The following is a 15,999-nucleotide window of genomic DNA, read 5'->3' on the forward strand; positions in this document are numbered from 1 at the left end:
GCTGTTTTCTCTCTCCTGAAAAGCCGTCCATCTTTCCCGACAGATTTGTTTCCGTCCCATAACCTGGGACTTCTCTGCCAGCCGGGTCCCTAAGTGCACTTGTGCCTCCGCAGGTGACTGGGTCTCTGGTGAGGGAGGAGTGACTGCTGAGGAAAGGTTCCTTGTAGCAATACCCACCCCACCCCCAGTTTCCCTCCATCCTTCCCTCGTTCTGTAGGCTCTGGATTCTCTATGAGGGAAAGAGAGGAAGGATGTGAGGTGATTATTTTGAGGGCTCTCCCGGCTTCTTTAAGAACAGTGTCTGGGTTCATTCGACAAACATTTATTGAGTGTCTGGGTCAGGAACTGGGGAATAAAGAAGTGTGGGTTCCATCCTTGACTGGAGACTGTGGCGATGTTGGTCACATTAACAAGGGCACCAGATGGTTATTCCTACTGAATGGGTGGGAATCCAGAGAGGGAAGGGTGAATTCCTGCTGCCATAGGCGTGCCAAAGATCAGCCTTAAAAAAAAAAGAGAAAAAGGCAGGTCTAGTGAACAAGGCAGAAGGATCTTCAAGGACAAGAGGATGGCATACACTAAGGCTGAGGGGACCTAACGTGAGTGGGTGTGTTGGTGAACGGGGAGTGCTTTGGTACTGTCGGACTTAGCGCTAGAAGGAGGCTCCAGCTGGGGTTCAGAGAAGGGAGGGAGGGCTTAAGAGCTAGGGTAAAGGATGTGGACTTTGTCCTGTAGTTGCCTGAAGTGTTCTAAGCAGTGTAGTTGATGGTTATAAATTGGATTTTAGAATATTCCAGCAGTGCATGAAAGCTAAAGGAAGGTAGCAAGAAAAGGAGTAGGGTAGTCGATCTCAGAGACATGAAATGTCAAAACACTGGGTTTGGGTGAGGGTGGTGGGACACTGTTGAGTTCATTTGTTTGCAGACTGATGGAGTAGAACAGCTGTGGAGACAGATTAGTGTAGTCTCTTCTAAGGCCTTGGCCAAGGGGTGAGTGGTGGTGAGAGTCGTAATGATTCAGAGTTAGAGGATTTGTATTTGTGTTTTGCTCAAGATAAGGCAGACTTAAGTTGGAGTAAAAGGTACCAGGGTGGGGGATTGAACCTCAGACTTTGTGTTTGGGAAGCTGGCACTCAACCACTGAGCCCCATTGGCTCCCCCATCCAAAAGTTTTAAAGCTTAATGGGGCCAAATTCTTCTTGGATTTGGGTCTTAATGAAGGAGGTTTTCCCTACTACAAGTCCATAATTCATTTTTTTAATATCTTATTTCAAAATAATTTCCAACTCACAGAACAGTTGTAAAAATAATACAAAATCCGTACAGAGAACTTCAACATACCCCTGCCCAGTTACCCATATCCACCAACTTTTAATGACTTGCCAAATTTGCCCTTTCCTCTCTCCCTCTGTCCCTCCCTCCTTCTCTCCCTATTTATCTAAACATTTTCTAGACATGAGAGTAGGTTGTATACATTATGCTCCTTAAGCACATAATGCTTCCAAGACCATAAGAATAGGGATATTCACTATAAGGACAGTTAACAAGTTGAAGAGCTTTAACATTGATATAAAACTTTTAATCTTATCCCAAATTTTTTTCGTATGTCCCAGTTATGTCCTTTTAGACCTTTTCACTTTATCACATCTATTCCAGAATCATGTCTTGCATTTAATTGGCATTGTCTCTTTTGTCATTGTCTCTTTAGTCACTTTTTATAATTATGAAAGCATATATACATCGTAAACTTTCCCTTTTCAGCCACTTCCAAGGATACTGTTGAGTGGTATTAATCACCTTTGCAATGTCCACTACTGTTACCACCAGAACTTACCCATCACCCCAAACAAAAGCCCTACACCCATTTTGTGTTAACTACCTATTCCTCTTCCCCCACCCCCACCCCCCACTCCATCCCTGGTAACCTTTAATATATTTTTTGTCTCTAGTTCATGGAACTAGTTCATGGTTCATGGAAGTGGAATTAGATATTCTTTGTCCCTTTGTGTTTGACTGATTTCACTCAACATGATATCTTCAAGGTTCATCCATATAGTGACATGTATCAGGACTCCATACCTTTATAGGGGTCAATAATATTCCATTTTATTTACATCGTGGTTGCGGAGTTCCTATTTTTCCACATCCTTGTCAGCTCTTACTATTTTCTGTTTTTTAAATAATCGCCATTCTAGTGGTTGTGAAGTGGTATCTCATTGTGGTTTTGATTTGCATTTCCCTAATGACTAAGGATGCTGAGCATCTTTTCATATGCTTGTTGGCCATTTGTATATCTTCTTTGGAGAAATGTTTATTCAAATCCTTTGCCCATTTAAAAAAAATATTTCTCTCCGACCCCTCATTGTTTGCACTTGCTATGTCTTTTGTCTTCCTTGTTTCTTTTAGGAGGCACTAGGAACTGAACCTGGGACCTCAATGTGGGAGGGAGGCACCTAATGGCTTGAGCCACCTCCATTCCCTGCTTTGTTTTGTTTCTCATTATGTTTTTCTTCTTGTGTATCTTATTACATCATCTTGCCATGCCTGCCCATTGCATCAGTTCGCTGTCTTTCTTGTCTTTTAACAGGCGCGGTGAACTCTGCTCTCTGCTTTGTTGTGACTCTCATTATGCTTTTCTTCTTGTGTCTCTTGTTGCATCATCTTGTTGTGTCAACTTGCCATGCCTCCCCATCACACCCGCTCGTTGTCTTCTTTAGGAGCCACTGGAACCGAACCATGACTTCTCATGTGGTAAGCAGGAGATCAGTCACTTGAGCCACATCAGCCACACGTTTTCCAAATATTTTCTCTTATTCTATTGTATTTTCACTTTCTTGATAATGTCCTTAGATGCACAAAAGTTGTTAATTTTCATAAAGTCCAATCTATATTCTCTTTTTATTTTTATTTTTATTTTTTTTTTAAATTTTTTTATTTTTTATTGACTTTGTAATAATATTACATTAAAAATATATATGTGAGGTCCCATTCAACCCCACCCCCCGCACCCCCCCTCTCCCCCCCCCCCAACAACACTCGTTCCCATCATCATGACACATCCATTGGATTTGGTAAGTACATCTTTGGGCACCTCTGCACCTCATATACATTGGTTCACATCATGGCCCATACTCTCCTCTATTCCATCAAGTGGGCCCTGTGAGGATTTACAATGTCCGGTGATTACCTCTGAAGCACCATCCAGGGCAGCTCCATGTCCCGAAGACGCCTCCACCTCTCATCTCTTCCTGCCTTTCCCCATACCCTTTGTCCATTATGTCCACTTTTCCCAATCCAATGCCACCTCTTCTATGTGGACATTGGATTGGTTGTGTCCATTGCACCTCTATGTCAAGAGGAGGGTCAGATTCCACCTGGATGCTGGATGCAATCCTCCCATTTTCAGTTGTAATCACTCTAGGCTCCATGGTGTGGTGGTTGTCCTTCTTCAACTCCATCTTAGCTGAGTGTGGTAAGTCCAGTAAATCAGATTGTAGGTGCTGGAGTCTGTTGAGGCTCAGGATCTGGCTATCACATTGTCAGTCCAGAGATTCAAATCCCCTAAATATATCTTAAACCTCAACATTAACTGCACCTCCAGCACATTAGCATGAAAGTCTTATGAAGGGAGATCCCATCTGAGTCCAGATTCATCACACATAAACACCATTTCCAAAGAGGGGCCATCTGCCCTGGTAGTTAACCCCATCGGCCATGACCATAACTCCCATGGGTCTCTTTAGCCCTCAAAGGAACCAATATCTGGGGGTTTATATTCTCTTTTTAAAGATTTTATTTATTTCTCTTCCCTTCCCCCCCCCCCCTCAGTTGTCTGCTTTCTGTGTCCATTCGCTGTGTGATATTCTTGTCAGTGGCACCCGGAATCTGTGTCTTGTTTTGTTGCGTCATCTTGTTGCATCAGCTCTCTGTGTGTGCAGCCCCATTCCTGGGCAGGTTGCACTTTTTTTTCGCGCTGGGTGGCTCTCCTTACGGTGTGCACTCCTTACATGTGGGACTCCCCTATGCGGGGGACACCCCTGTGTGGCACGGCACTCCTTGCACGCATCAGCACTGTGCATGGGCCAGCTTATCACACGGATCAGGAGGCCCTGGGTCTGAACCCTGGACCTCCTATGTGGTAGGCGGATGTCCTATCCATTGGGCCAAATCCACTTCCCTATATTTTCTTTTGCTTGTGGTTTTGGTGTAGAGTCTAAGAATCTATTGCCTAATAAATAGTCTTGGAGACATTTCCTTATGCTTTCTTCTAAGGGTTTTGTAGTTTTAGCTCTTATATTCAGGTCTTTGATCCATTTTGAGTTAATTTTTGTATATGGTGTGAAGAAGGAGTTCACTTTCATTCTTTTGCATGTAGATAAGCAGTTTTCCTGGTAGCGTTTGTTGAAAAGCCTATTATTTCCTCATTGAGTGGACTTTGCTCCCTTTTCAGAAATCAATTAGCAATATTTCTGCACTGAATTCTATTCTGTATCTATTTCTGCACTCTCAATTGTCTGTCCCTGTGCTGGAACAACATGGTTTTGATTACGTATAGCTTCGTAATACATTTTAAAATCAGAAGTGAATCTTCCAACTGTGTCCTTCTTTTCAAGGTGGTTTTAGTTTTTTTCTTTTTTTAATTAATTTATCTATTCGCCTCCCTCCCACATTGTTTTGCGCTCACTGTCTGCTTTCTGTTTCCATTTGCTGTGTGTTCTTCTGTGTCTGCTTGTCTTCTCTTTAGGCGGTACTGGGAACCAATCCTGGGACCTTCCAGAGTGGGAGAGAGGTGCTCAATCTCGTGTGCCTCCTCAGCTCCCTGGTCTGCTGCTTCTCTTATTGTCTGTCCTCTGTGTCTCTTTATTTTTGTTGTTGTTTTGTCACTGGCTGCACCAGCTTTCCCCATGTGCCAGTGCTCTCCGTGGGCCAGCTTGCCTTCACGAGGAGGCCCTGGGTATTGAACCCTGGATCTCCTGTATAGTAGATAGGAGCCCAATCACTTGAGCCACATCTGCTTCCCAGTTTTAGCTTTTTGATAATATTCCATATGAATTTGATGACTAGCTTTTCCATATCTCTGAAGAAAGCTGTGGGAATTTCAATTGGTATTGTGTTAAATCTATAAATCTCTTTGGGTGATGTTGAATCTTCATGATATTAAGTCTTCCAATTCATGAGTATGGAATATCTTTCCCATTCTTTTAGGGCTTTTAAATTTCTTTCAGTCACGATTTGGAGTTTTCTGATTGTTTTTATCAAGAAAGAATGTTGAATTTTATCAAATGCTTTTCCACATCAATTAATATCATGTTTGTTGTTTTCTTTCATTCTATTAATGTAGTGCATGACATGATTGAGTTTCTATTGTTGAACCACCTTTGCAGTCCTGGGATAAATCCCACTTGATCATGGTAAATAACTCTTTTGATGTGTAGTTGGATTCCATTTGCTAGTATTTTGTTGAGAATTTTTGCATCTATATTTGTAAGAGATATTGGTCTATAGTTTTCTTGTGATCTCTCTCTCTGACTTTGGTATTAGGGTGATGCTGGCCTTACAAAATGATTTAGGAAGTCTTCGCTCTTTGCTCAAAACTCTTCAGTTTTTTTGGAAGGGTTTGAGCAGGATTGGTGATAATTCTTCTTTGAATGTTTGATAAAATTCACCAATAAAGCCTTCTGTTTCTGGCCTTTTGTTGTTTTTGTGAGGTTTTTGATTACTGATTAAATCTCTGTACTTGTTATTGATCTGTTGAGTTCTAGTTCCTCTTGAGTGAGTGTAGGGTAGTTTGTGTGTTTCTAGGACCTTTGTCCATTTCATATAGGTTATCTTAATTTGTTAGCAAACAATTGTTCATAATGTTCTCTTAAAATCCTTTTTATTTCTATAAGGTCATTAGTAATCTTTGATTTCTGATATTTTTAGTTGTGCCTTTCTCTTTTTTCTTTGTCACGCTACCAAAAGATTTGTCAATTTTCTTGATCTTTTCAAAGAACCAGTTTTTGGTTTCATTGATGCCCTCTGTTGTTTTTCTATTTCATTCATTTGTCTTCACTCTAATCTTTATTATTTCCTTCCTTCTGCTCACTCGGCATTTGATTTGCTCTTCTTTTTCTAGTTCCTCCAGGTGCGAGATTAGGTCTCTGTTTTGAGATCTTTTTTTCTTTTTTAATGTAGGCATTTAGAGCTAATAGTTTATTTCTGATCATACCTTTGCTGCAGCCCATAAATTTTAAAACTTTATTTATTTATTTTTTAGGTACTGGGTAGAAGATTGAACTCAGGACCTCTTATGTGGGAAACTAGTGCTTAACCACTGAACCACATCAGCTCCACTGAATTGGTTTTTTCATTTGTTGGCTGTTGTTTTGTTTTTGTTTTTAGGAGGTACTGGGGTCCAAATCCAGGACCTGCCATGTGGGATGCAGGCGCTCAATGGCTTGAGCTACATCCACTCCCCAATTTATTTTTCTTTGAGGGTTTGTGGGTTTACAAAACAATCATGCAAAAAATACAGGATTCCCATGCACCATCCCATCACCAACACCATCCCATCACCATTGGTGTGAAACATTTGTTACAATTGATGATAGCACATTTTTATAATTATACTATTAATTGAAGTCTGGTTTAACTTAAGGTTCACTGTTTGTGAATGTAATTCCATGGATTAAAAAAAATTATTTTATTACCATATATACAATCTAACATTTCCCCTTTTAAGCATATTTAGGCATATATTTCTGCGTTGTTAATTATATTCACAATGTTGTGCTACCATCACCACCATTCATTACCAAAACGTTTCCATCATTCCAAATAGGAACCCTGTACAATTGAAGCCTTAACTTCCCAATTCCTATCTCTACCCCATCCCCTGGTGACCTATATTCTAGATTTTGACTTTCTGATCTTGTTAATTCTAAATGTTTCCAATCAGTGATATCATGCATCCTATAAGTTTTGGTATGTTGTATTGTTGTCATTTATCTCAAGCTGTTTCCTAATTTCCTTTGTGATTTCTTCTTTGACCCACTGGTTGGATAAGAGTGTATTATTCAATTTCCATGTATTTCTGGATTTCCTAGTTTTCCCTCTATTATTGATTTCTAGAAGATATTTTGTGTGATTTCAATATTTTAAAATTTATTCAGACTTGTTTTGTGACCTAACTTATGGTCTATCCTAGGGAATGATCCATGTGCACTTTAGAGTGTACACTCTGTTGTTGTTGCATGAAATGTTCGATATATGTCTATCAGGTCTAGTAGATTTATAGCATTGTTCAAATCCTCTATTTCCTTACTGATCTTCTGTCTAAATGTTCTAACCATTATTGAAGGTTATATATAGAAATCTCCTTCTATTAATGTAGAACTGTCATCTTCCCTGTTCAAACCTGTCAGTGTTTGTTTCATATATTTTGGGGCTCTGTTATGTGCATATATGTTTGTAATTGTTATATCTTCTAGATGAATTGACCCTTTTATCAATAAAGAGTGCCCTTATTTGTCCCTTTGAACAGTTTTGACTAAAAGTCTGTTTTGTCTGGTGTTAGTATAGCCTCCCCTGCTCACTTTTGATTACTATTTGCATGGAGTATTTTTTCCATCCTTTCACTTTCAACCAACTCATGTCTTTGAATTTAAGATGAGTCTTGTAAACAGCACATATTTGGGTCTTGCTTGTTTCTCTCTTCTTCCAATCTCTGCATTTTGACTGGAGAGCTTAATCCCCTTAAATTTCTTGCTGTTTTAGAGTAAAGAGTTCTGTATTTGTCTGTTTAGTCTAGTTAATTTACCATATTATTCAAGTTCTCAGTTTTCTAAGTGATCATCTGTCTAGTTATTCTATCTATTGATGAAAATGGTGTATTGAAGTCTCCAGCTATTATCATAGAAACAATTACTTCTTCCTTCAGTCTTTCCAGTGTTTGCTTCATGTATTTTGGGGCACCCTGGTTAAGTGCATAAATATTTATAATATTTCTTCTTGATGGATGGTCCCTTTTAGTAATATATAATGTCCTTCTTTGTCTCTTATAACATTCTTGCCTTTAAAGTGTATTTTTCCAATATTAGTACAGCTATTCCAGCACTTTTTTGGTTACTATTTGCATGGAATATCTTTTTCTGTCCTCTCACTTTTAACCTATTTGTGGCCTGGGTCTAAGGTGACTCTTGTAGAGAGCATATAGATGGATTATACTTTTTAATTTTACCCATTCTGCCAATCTGTGTCTTTTGATTGGGGAGTTTATTCCATTAACATTCAATGTTATTACTGTAAAGGCAGCACTTACTTCACCCATTTCATCCATTGGTTTTTATATGTCATATCTTATTTTTGTCTCTTGTTTTACCCTTACTGATAGTCTTCATTCCTACACTCTTCTCCAAACCTCTTGTCTTTTCCTTGCAACCTGCAGAACTCCCTTTAGGATTTCTTGTAGGGCAGGTCTCTTGTTGATGAACTCTCTCAGTTTCTGTTTGCGAATATTTTAAACCCTCCCTCATTTTTGAAAGAGTTTTTCTAGATAAAGAATTTTTGGTTGGCAGTTTTTCTCTTTCAGAACCTTCAATATATCAGATCACTGCCTTCTCGTTTTCACAATTTCTGCTTAGAATTTGCAACTTAATCTTACTACTCTTCTCTTGTATGTGACACATCACTTTTCTTGTGCTGCTTTCAGAATCCTCTCTTTATCTTTGGCATTTGACATTCTGATTAGTCTCAGAGTAGGTCTATTAGAATTTATTCTGTTTGAGTATGTTGCGCTTCTTGGACATGTTTGTTTGTCTTTCATGAGCATTGGCAAATTTTTGTCCATTATTTCCTCAAATATTCTTTCTGCCCTCTTTCCCTTTCCTTCTTCTTCTGGAACTTCCACAACATGCATGTTTGTGCATTTTGTGCTGTCATTCAGTTCGCAGAGATCCTACTCAATTTTTTCCGTTCTTCTCTCTCTTTAAATTTCAAAAGCCCTATCTTTCAGTTCACTGATTCTTTCTTCTACCTGTTCAAATCTGCTCTTTTATGTCTCAGTATTTTTAATCCCTTGTGTTGTGCCTTTCATTTCCATAAGTTCTGTTATGCCTCTCTTCACACTTTCAGATTTTTCTTTATGCTCACCCAGTATCTCTGTAATATTCTTTATCTAGTTAGCAATATTTTCTTTCATCTTCTGAATTGATTTGGGAGATTTGTTTGAACATCTTTGATTAGTCGTTCCAATTCTGTATTTCCTATGACTTTTTAATTTTTCTTTTGACTGGACCATATCATTCTGTTCCTTAGTGTGGCTTGTAATTTTTTGCTGATGTCTGGGCATCTGATTATCTTGATGAGTCTTCTCTGAAGGTCGGTCTCTCTCATCTAGTGTTTTGTTGCTGATTGGCTTTGTGTTAGGTTCTTCTTTGACACTGGGTTCATCAGTATTTCCCAGACAAAACAGGGCCAGTCCCACAAACGGGGCACAGACCAATTCCAAAGGGCCCTGGGGAGAGGGTCAGGAAAAAAGCCTTTTTTTTTTTTTTTTCCAGCTTTCCAAGGCTGCCCTTTCCTGGCTTGCTCAGAGGATGATGATCTTCACCAAAAATGTTTTTGATGGCTCCTCAAAGGTGTGCTTCCCTGGCCTGCCCAACAGATGGTGCTCTTTGGCCACCTGTCTCCGCAGTCTTAAGAAAGCAGGGTGTTTTTAGAACTCTAGTTGGCTCTACCTCTGATGTGGGGTTAATAGTATGGCGTGGTGGTTCCTGTCTGGGACAGTGGGACCCAGCAGTCAAAAATCACTGGCCCATGTCCCACCCCTACTCCCATTCTTGGGAAGGAGGGCTTCTACGGCCCTCCCAGTCTGCAGCAGCCAGCCAGGCAGGGACAAGACCTGACCCAGGGTCCCCTGCCTCAGGAGTGGGGCATGGGCGCCAGCAGTCACGGCTGAGCACTTTACTCCTAGCCTTGGACCACAGTTTCTCAGTTTCTTCATCCAGCTCGTCTCTGGTTGCTGCACAGTGCTACCCTGGCCTCTGGAGCCCCAGAACAGTTGTTTCAGACAGTTTCTGCCTGTCTAGTAGCAGCTTTTGGAAGAAGAGTAAGCCCTGCCTCTCCCTACTCTGCCATATTCCCAAAAATTGTCTTAACCTATTTACAATTAAGGTAACTACTGATAATGTGGGACTTTCTTCTGCAATTTTGCTACTGTTTTTTGTAACTCATGTATCTTTTTGTCCCTCAGTTCTTCCATTATTGCCTGTTTTAAAATTTAGTTGATCTTTGTAGTGAACCCTTTAGAATTCCTTCTTATTTCCTTCCGTGCATATTTTTCTGATATTTTCTTTGTGGTTAACGTGGAGCTTCAATGCAGCATCCTAAATCTTAGAGCAATCTCTTTTTTTGCTGTTTTTCATTAGTAATATTATAAAATATCTCAAATGCATAGCAAAGTTTAAAAAAAAAACAAAACCCAGAAACCTTTGGATTCATAACCCAGATTGGGCAATATTAAGTTTTCTGCATTTGCTTCAGATTTTTTAAAGAACTAAAACTGTATAGATACTGTTGAATCCCTCTTTGCATCCCTCCCTGTTTCATTTCCCTTCCTTTCACTCCAAAGGTATCAGTGCACCTGAAATTGATATATATTTGTAACTATGTACCTGTTTACTTACTAAGTGAAAAATACATAGATTGTTTAATGTGTTCATAACCTTTGCCTGGCTTTTAAACTGTTAATTATTCCGCTCTTTTGCTAATGGAAGGGGAGGGGGTTACTGCTGTTGGCTGTTTTGATTGATTTCCCCACTCATCAATCCCTTAGTGAGGATCCAATGATAAAATTCCTAGAGAACATCCGGGACTAAAGGCATCCTAGAGAAGCCTTTGTTCTGGATAGCAGAGTTCTGGAGGTGGGGGTCCTCCAGCAGCCATCTTGGGGGTTACCGACGTCCACGTGGACTCTCTTGCCAGGTTCCAGATCGGTCTATTAATTCCCTATTCTTATTAGCCTGCTTCACAGGTGGGCTTGGCTGGTTACTATGCCCAAGGTATCACAAGGCCAAAGTCAAGGTGTCAGCCAGGCCAGGCTCCTTTCTGAAGTCTCTGGAAGGAATCTGCTCCCCAGGCTCATTCAGGTTATTGGCAGAATTCCATTTCTTGAGATTTTAGGACGAGGTCCCTGATTCCTTACTGGTCATCAGCCAGGTGCCTCTCTCAGCTCCTTGAAGCCATCTGCTTTCTTTTCATGTACCCCTTCCCCCTCCATTTTCAAAGCCAGAAGTGAGCATCGAAGCCTTCTCGAGTTTCCAGTCCTTCTGACATCCCCTCCTGTCACTGACCGACGAAACCTCTGACTGCTTTTAAAGGGCTCCGGTGATTATCAGGTGAGGCTGGCCTGGGTGATCTCCCTCTCTCAAGGTCAGCGGATGGTAGCCTTATTTATGCCTGCAGAGGCCCTTCTGCCGTGTGAGGTAACCTGTCCATGGGTGTGACAGCTCATCCTGTTCACAGTCCCGGGGATTAGGGCGGACAATCTTGGGAGGCCATTTTAGGATTCGGCCTCCCACGGGGTGTGTGGAGAAGAGCCCTGAGTGGATGCAAACTCCTCTTGTGTTTGAGGCTTCTAGGCATTCCGTGCGTCACACACGCTCGTGCTGGGCCCGCTGCGATTGGATAAATATTTTAGCTGGACTCTTGCTGTGGTTCAGGTAGCCAGTGCTCATGTCCCTTCTCTTCTTGGAGGCACTTTGGTTGCCTCCAAACCTTAGGTCTCCGAGAATTTTGTGGATTATATAATTTAAAATAATTTTTTTAGTGTCGTTCCCACCCTTTCTGCTACTTTCCTAGGCAGAAGCTGGCTCTTCTTTCATTGAATTTTAAAATTTGATGACTCTTTCATTTCCAGTTGTTCCTGGTAGTTCATTTTCAAGTTTATTTGTTTAAGGATGTCCCGTTATTTCATAAAATGTTGATCATTTTTTCCCTTTTCATTTTGTAGTCTTATTTCAGATTCTTTCATTATCTCAAGGTATTATGGTCATGCTTTCTTTCCCAAATCGTTTCTTTTCTGTTACGTATTTTGTTGTGAGCTCATCTTCAGCAGACTTTGCTTTTCCTGTGAGGGCCCCATGCACCACAAGAGTCATTTTGTACTTGCTTCTGGGTTTCAGGGGCTGGCACCTTCTGGTGGGATAATTCAGACTCCACTCCCAAACGGCACAGACTTCAGATTCCTTTTACTTAGGGATCTGTTTTCTTCTTTCTCCACTCTGGATTCTAGGCAAAGACAGACTTCTTTGCCCCTTCCCAGGTCCACTGTCATTTTGCTGTCTTTTGACGTGAGAGTGGACATTCCAGTATGCAGACGTTATCTGATTTAGTTCTGGCCTCCAATCTTGGGAGATTTTCCTTTCTTTCCTTTTTTTTTCCTTTTCTTTTTTATGGATCTGGGCTTTGTGTTCAAGCATTTATATATATATATTTGTATATTTAAGATTTTTGCATCTGGCCAAATGCTTTTTCTCCTCCTTTTTTTCTCATGAAAGAGCTACATATTTGAGTCACACAGGAAGCAATCAGTATGTATTCAGTCTTGTTGTAATTATTAGTCACACTTTTATAACTATGGAAACCAACTCTGAGGCAGAGTATCCTGCTGATGTTTTCACATGGGCTTCACCCTGTTGTTTGTTTATTTCTAGGTTTTCTTAGTGTGTTTGCAAAGGTTTAGGATCAGTCTTTGTCACTAAGGCAGCTCAACTCTTTCTGCTTATTCAAACTTATTTCTACCCCCAGAGAGTATCTAAAGGCTGACACTGAGCCTCCAACTGAAGGTAAGTTCCCAGCAGGAGAGCAGAGCTTGGGCACTTGCCCAAGTCCTCAAGTCTCAGGCGTCCCAGGAATAAAATAATCCTTGAAAAGCTGACAACGTGGGGAGCAGGATCTACTTTGGAAAGAGAGAGCCCTGCGCTGAGGCCTCTTTATGTGGCCTACGGCTGACGTTAGAGACTCACAGCAGAGAGCGACTGCCAGAGTCCTCGCCCCGAAGTGCCTCTGACCTGCTTGCTGACGGAGGGCGTGTTTGGGTGATGCCATCACATCGAGGTACCACATAGGATCTTGGTTAGTGGAAGCTTTGGTAGGAGAAGAAAATGTGTGAGCGGGCATGGACTCGCAGGGAGGGGCCCCCTGAAACTGGGAGATGACCCCCACACTCTCTGACCCCTAAGCTCACACACACTGGCTTTGCAGGTCTGCCTTCTGTTTCTAGACTTTGAGTTTTCCCCACCCCATTACCACCACCACACCTGGCTTCTAGGAACATGGCAGTCCCCCTTGTATTTCAGTCCAGGCACAGGAGATGGCTTTCTTAACGTGTTTCGCTTTTCCTTTTTGTGTTAGAACTAAGGAAAACGGGAGAGGTGTTCAGAGCCACGCAGCGTACTCGAAGTCGAGCCAGCGCTGGTGCCCAAGTCCCCTCCTGCCAGGCTGGGGCATTTTCCATTCTTCCACAGCTCTACAACTCGCCCCTCCTGCCTTGCACCCCTTCACACCTTCTTAGGGATTTTCCCTCCTCCAGGGAAAGGCTCCAAGAGAAGTTCACGGTGAAAACACCAGTACGATGATATACTATGTGTATTTTTATAAAATGTTTAAATATTAAACAGTAGGCACACATTTTTTGTTTAAAGAATTAGAAAATGCCACCCTGTCTTTTAAAAAATGTACCACGCAAAGATAACCATTGTCAACAATTTGTTTTTGCCAGAATTTTTCCCTTTTAAATATGTGTTTACAAAGACCAGTTACATGTGCCGAAGTTGATGATCTAGAAACAGGAAATGAAGTGAATCGTCTGCACCTACTGCTTTGGTCCACACTGTCAGAGGTGCCTTCCCCACCAGGGTGACCTCAGGGAGACCTCCTGGCCGGCCTTTTATGTTGTGACACAGAACGGCCTCACGGCCGGTGCTCGCTGACTGTCGTCTGCCGTGTCCAGCGTCGCCCTCTCTCCTGCAGCCCTGTCGGGCTGGGCGCCTCCCATTCCCCAGGGGAAGGGGCTGGAACCTGTTCCCGACGCTCCTCCTTGGTTCTAACACGTCCTCCTCTTCCCTGACTTGCTGCTTTCTCCTCCACAATCACGGGAAGAGGAGGAGGAACTTGAAGAGAAACGGCCCACGTGTTTGCCTTGCTTGTGGTACCTGCAGCTCTCAGCTGGCTGACTCTGTCTGCCCTCAGTTATGCAGGAGGTCAGTGGTGGCTCTTTGGGGGGATCATTAGGGTTCATTGTTAGGGGGCCTCTGTACTGCACAGCCTGTGACACCAACAGGGGACTCTCCAGCAGACATCTGTGCCATGCACTCTTCCCCCTGCCCCCCCCCCCTCTGGCTCCGAGGTCCCCACCTGAGGGCTGCCCCCCTCCCCCTGGCAGGCAGCCTGCTTGGTCAGCGTCCTTGCCGTGAAGCTCAGACCCACTAAGCTCTTCTAGCATCCCCTTGGCTCCCAGGAAGCTCTGGCATCCTTGTTACAAGTGCTGGCTGCTCAGTGGCCCCCACTCCAGCCCCTCTCCCAGCCTTGCTGCCGTGGGCCCCAGCCAGCCTTCTGACTCCAAATACCCCAGCTTTGAAGCTGGCTCCTGTTTCTGTGTTCACCTTGCCTGGGACTTCCACAGGCGTTGTCTTGTGATCCCCTGTGGTAAGCTACAGTGTGCCCAAGGGTTTCTGCAGCTGGGCAGGTGTCCAGCTTGGGAGAGCAGTTTCCGTGAGAAGCTGTGCTGAAATTTGCCTCTCCTGGTGCGGAAGGGAGCAACCCCCAATTAGAGGAGGAGAGTGTCCCCCTCCCGGGCTGAAACTCCCCTTCCCTTACTTCCCTCTCACAAGGGAAGGAGCCTCACGGAGTGAGGGCGGAGCGCTTAGAATTTGAGGGTGTTTGGAATTGAGCTAAGATTCCAAGGCTCCTGGAAAAATACCATTCAACTCCTATTGTGCATCTATGAGTCATACGCTTGTGCACCCTGCTGTTTTCACTCACTGGTGTTGCTGGAAGATCGTTCCATGTCAAATATTTTTGTATAATATTTTTAATTGATTCATAGCTTCGCATGCTTCAGTTGTATCGTAACTTATCAGTCTTTTATTTTTAAACACTTAGGTAGTCTCCAGTTTTTAACACCTTCTGACTTATCTATGGAGTTACTGATTTCCACAGAGTCTTAGCATCTCTGCGGAATTCTGAGATTAGACTCAGCAGTTGAGACCTCTTGCTGACTCCTGTGTGTCTCTCTCTAGAGAAGGAACATCGCTGAGTCTGTTAGTTGACTCAAGTCCACCTGAGCCTCTGCAGGGCAGAAACAGGTGTGGGGTCCAGGTGATGCCTCCAGCTGCAGAGCACTTGTTCCTGAGCCTCCAGGTTCCAGTTCCGTGGGGAGATGGCGCTGACAGGACAGGAGGCGGAGGGCTTAGCAGAAGTCATGTGTTTAAGGGGCAGGGCCAGACTGGGCAGGATTCTTAATGCAAGTTACTTTTGGAAAATCACAACTGCAAGAGGAAAACAGACCTTAGCAGGACCCCTGGATTGATGTCACCAGGTCAGTTCACCTCCAGTTGCCTTACCTAAACTCCATTTAAATGAACTCTGCCTACAAGAGCTCATTTTTATATTTGTCTGTGATTTAAGTCAGCTCCAGCAACAGTGCTGGTGAGAGAAGCCTTGGGTTAGAAGTTTAATAGCCCATAGGTATTTAAAAAATAACTTTTAAAAATGATCATACCTGTTTCTCATAGAAGAGCTTTGAAAATCCATGTAAGTACAAAGAAGAAAAATAATCTTTATCCTACCACCCAAAGCTAACTAGTACTAGCATTTTGTCTTAAGTGCTCTCAGATTATTCTGTGTGTGTGCTTGTGCCTGTGTGTGTATTGGATCAAGATGTTTCAGCCATTTTTCAATTGTCAGTGATATCAATACATGCTTTTCTCTGATTTTATTTTTATTAACTACTTAATAT

The 15,999-nt window shown here is 42.4% G+C and overlaps 1 protein-coding gene across 4 annotated transcripts in view; it reads left to right on the forward strand.

Annotated features, from left to right (window-relative positions):
• The window catches only part of LOC101411721 (zinc finger protein 300-like), a 71,651-nt gene that overhangs the window by 35,033 nt on the left and 20,619 nt on the right, over nucleotides 1-15,999 (forward strand). Inside the window, exon 1 of one of the 4 annotated variants that reach the window (XM_058285751.1) lies at nucleotides 6-15,579. The exons of the other annotated variants lie outside the window; for them this stretch is intronic. The gene's annotated coding sequence lies outside the window, so the exon portion shown is untranslated. Of the gene's footprint in view, nucleotides 1-5; nucleotides 15,580-15,999 lie in introns of those variants that run through there. 4 annotated transcript variants of the gene reach the window in all.

The sequence above is a fragment of the Dasypus novemcinctus genome, chromosome 23, assembly GCF_030445035.2.
Source record: "Dasypus novemcinctus isolate mDasNov1 chromosome 23, mDasNov1.1.hap2, whole genome shotgun sequence".
NCBI lineage: Eukaryota > Metazoa > Chordata > Mammalia > Cingulata > Dasypodidae > Dasypus > Dasypus novemcinctus.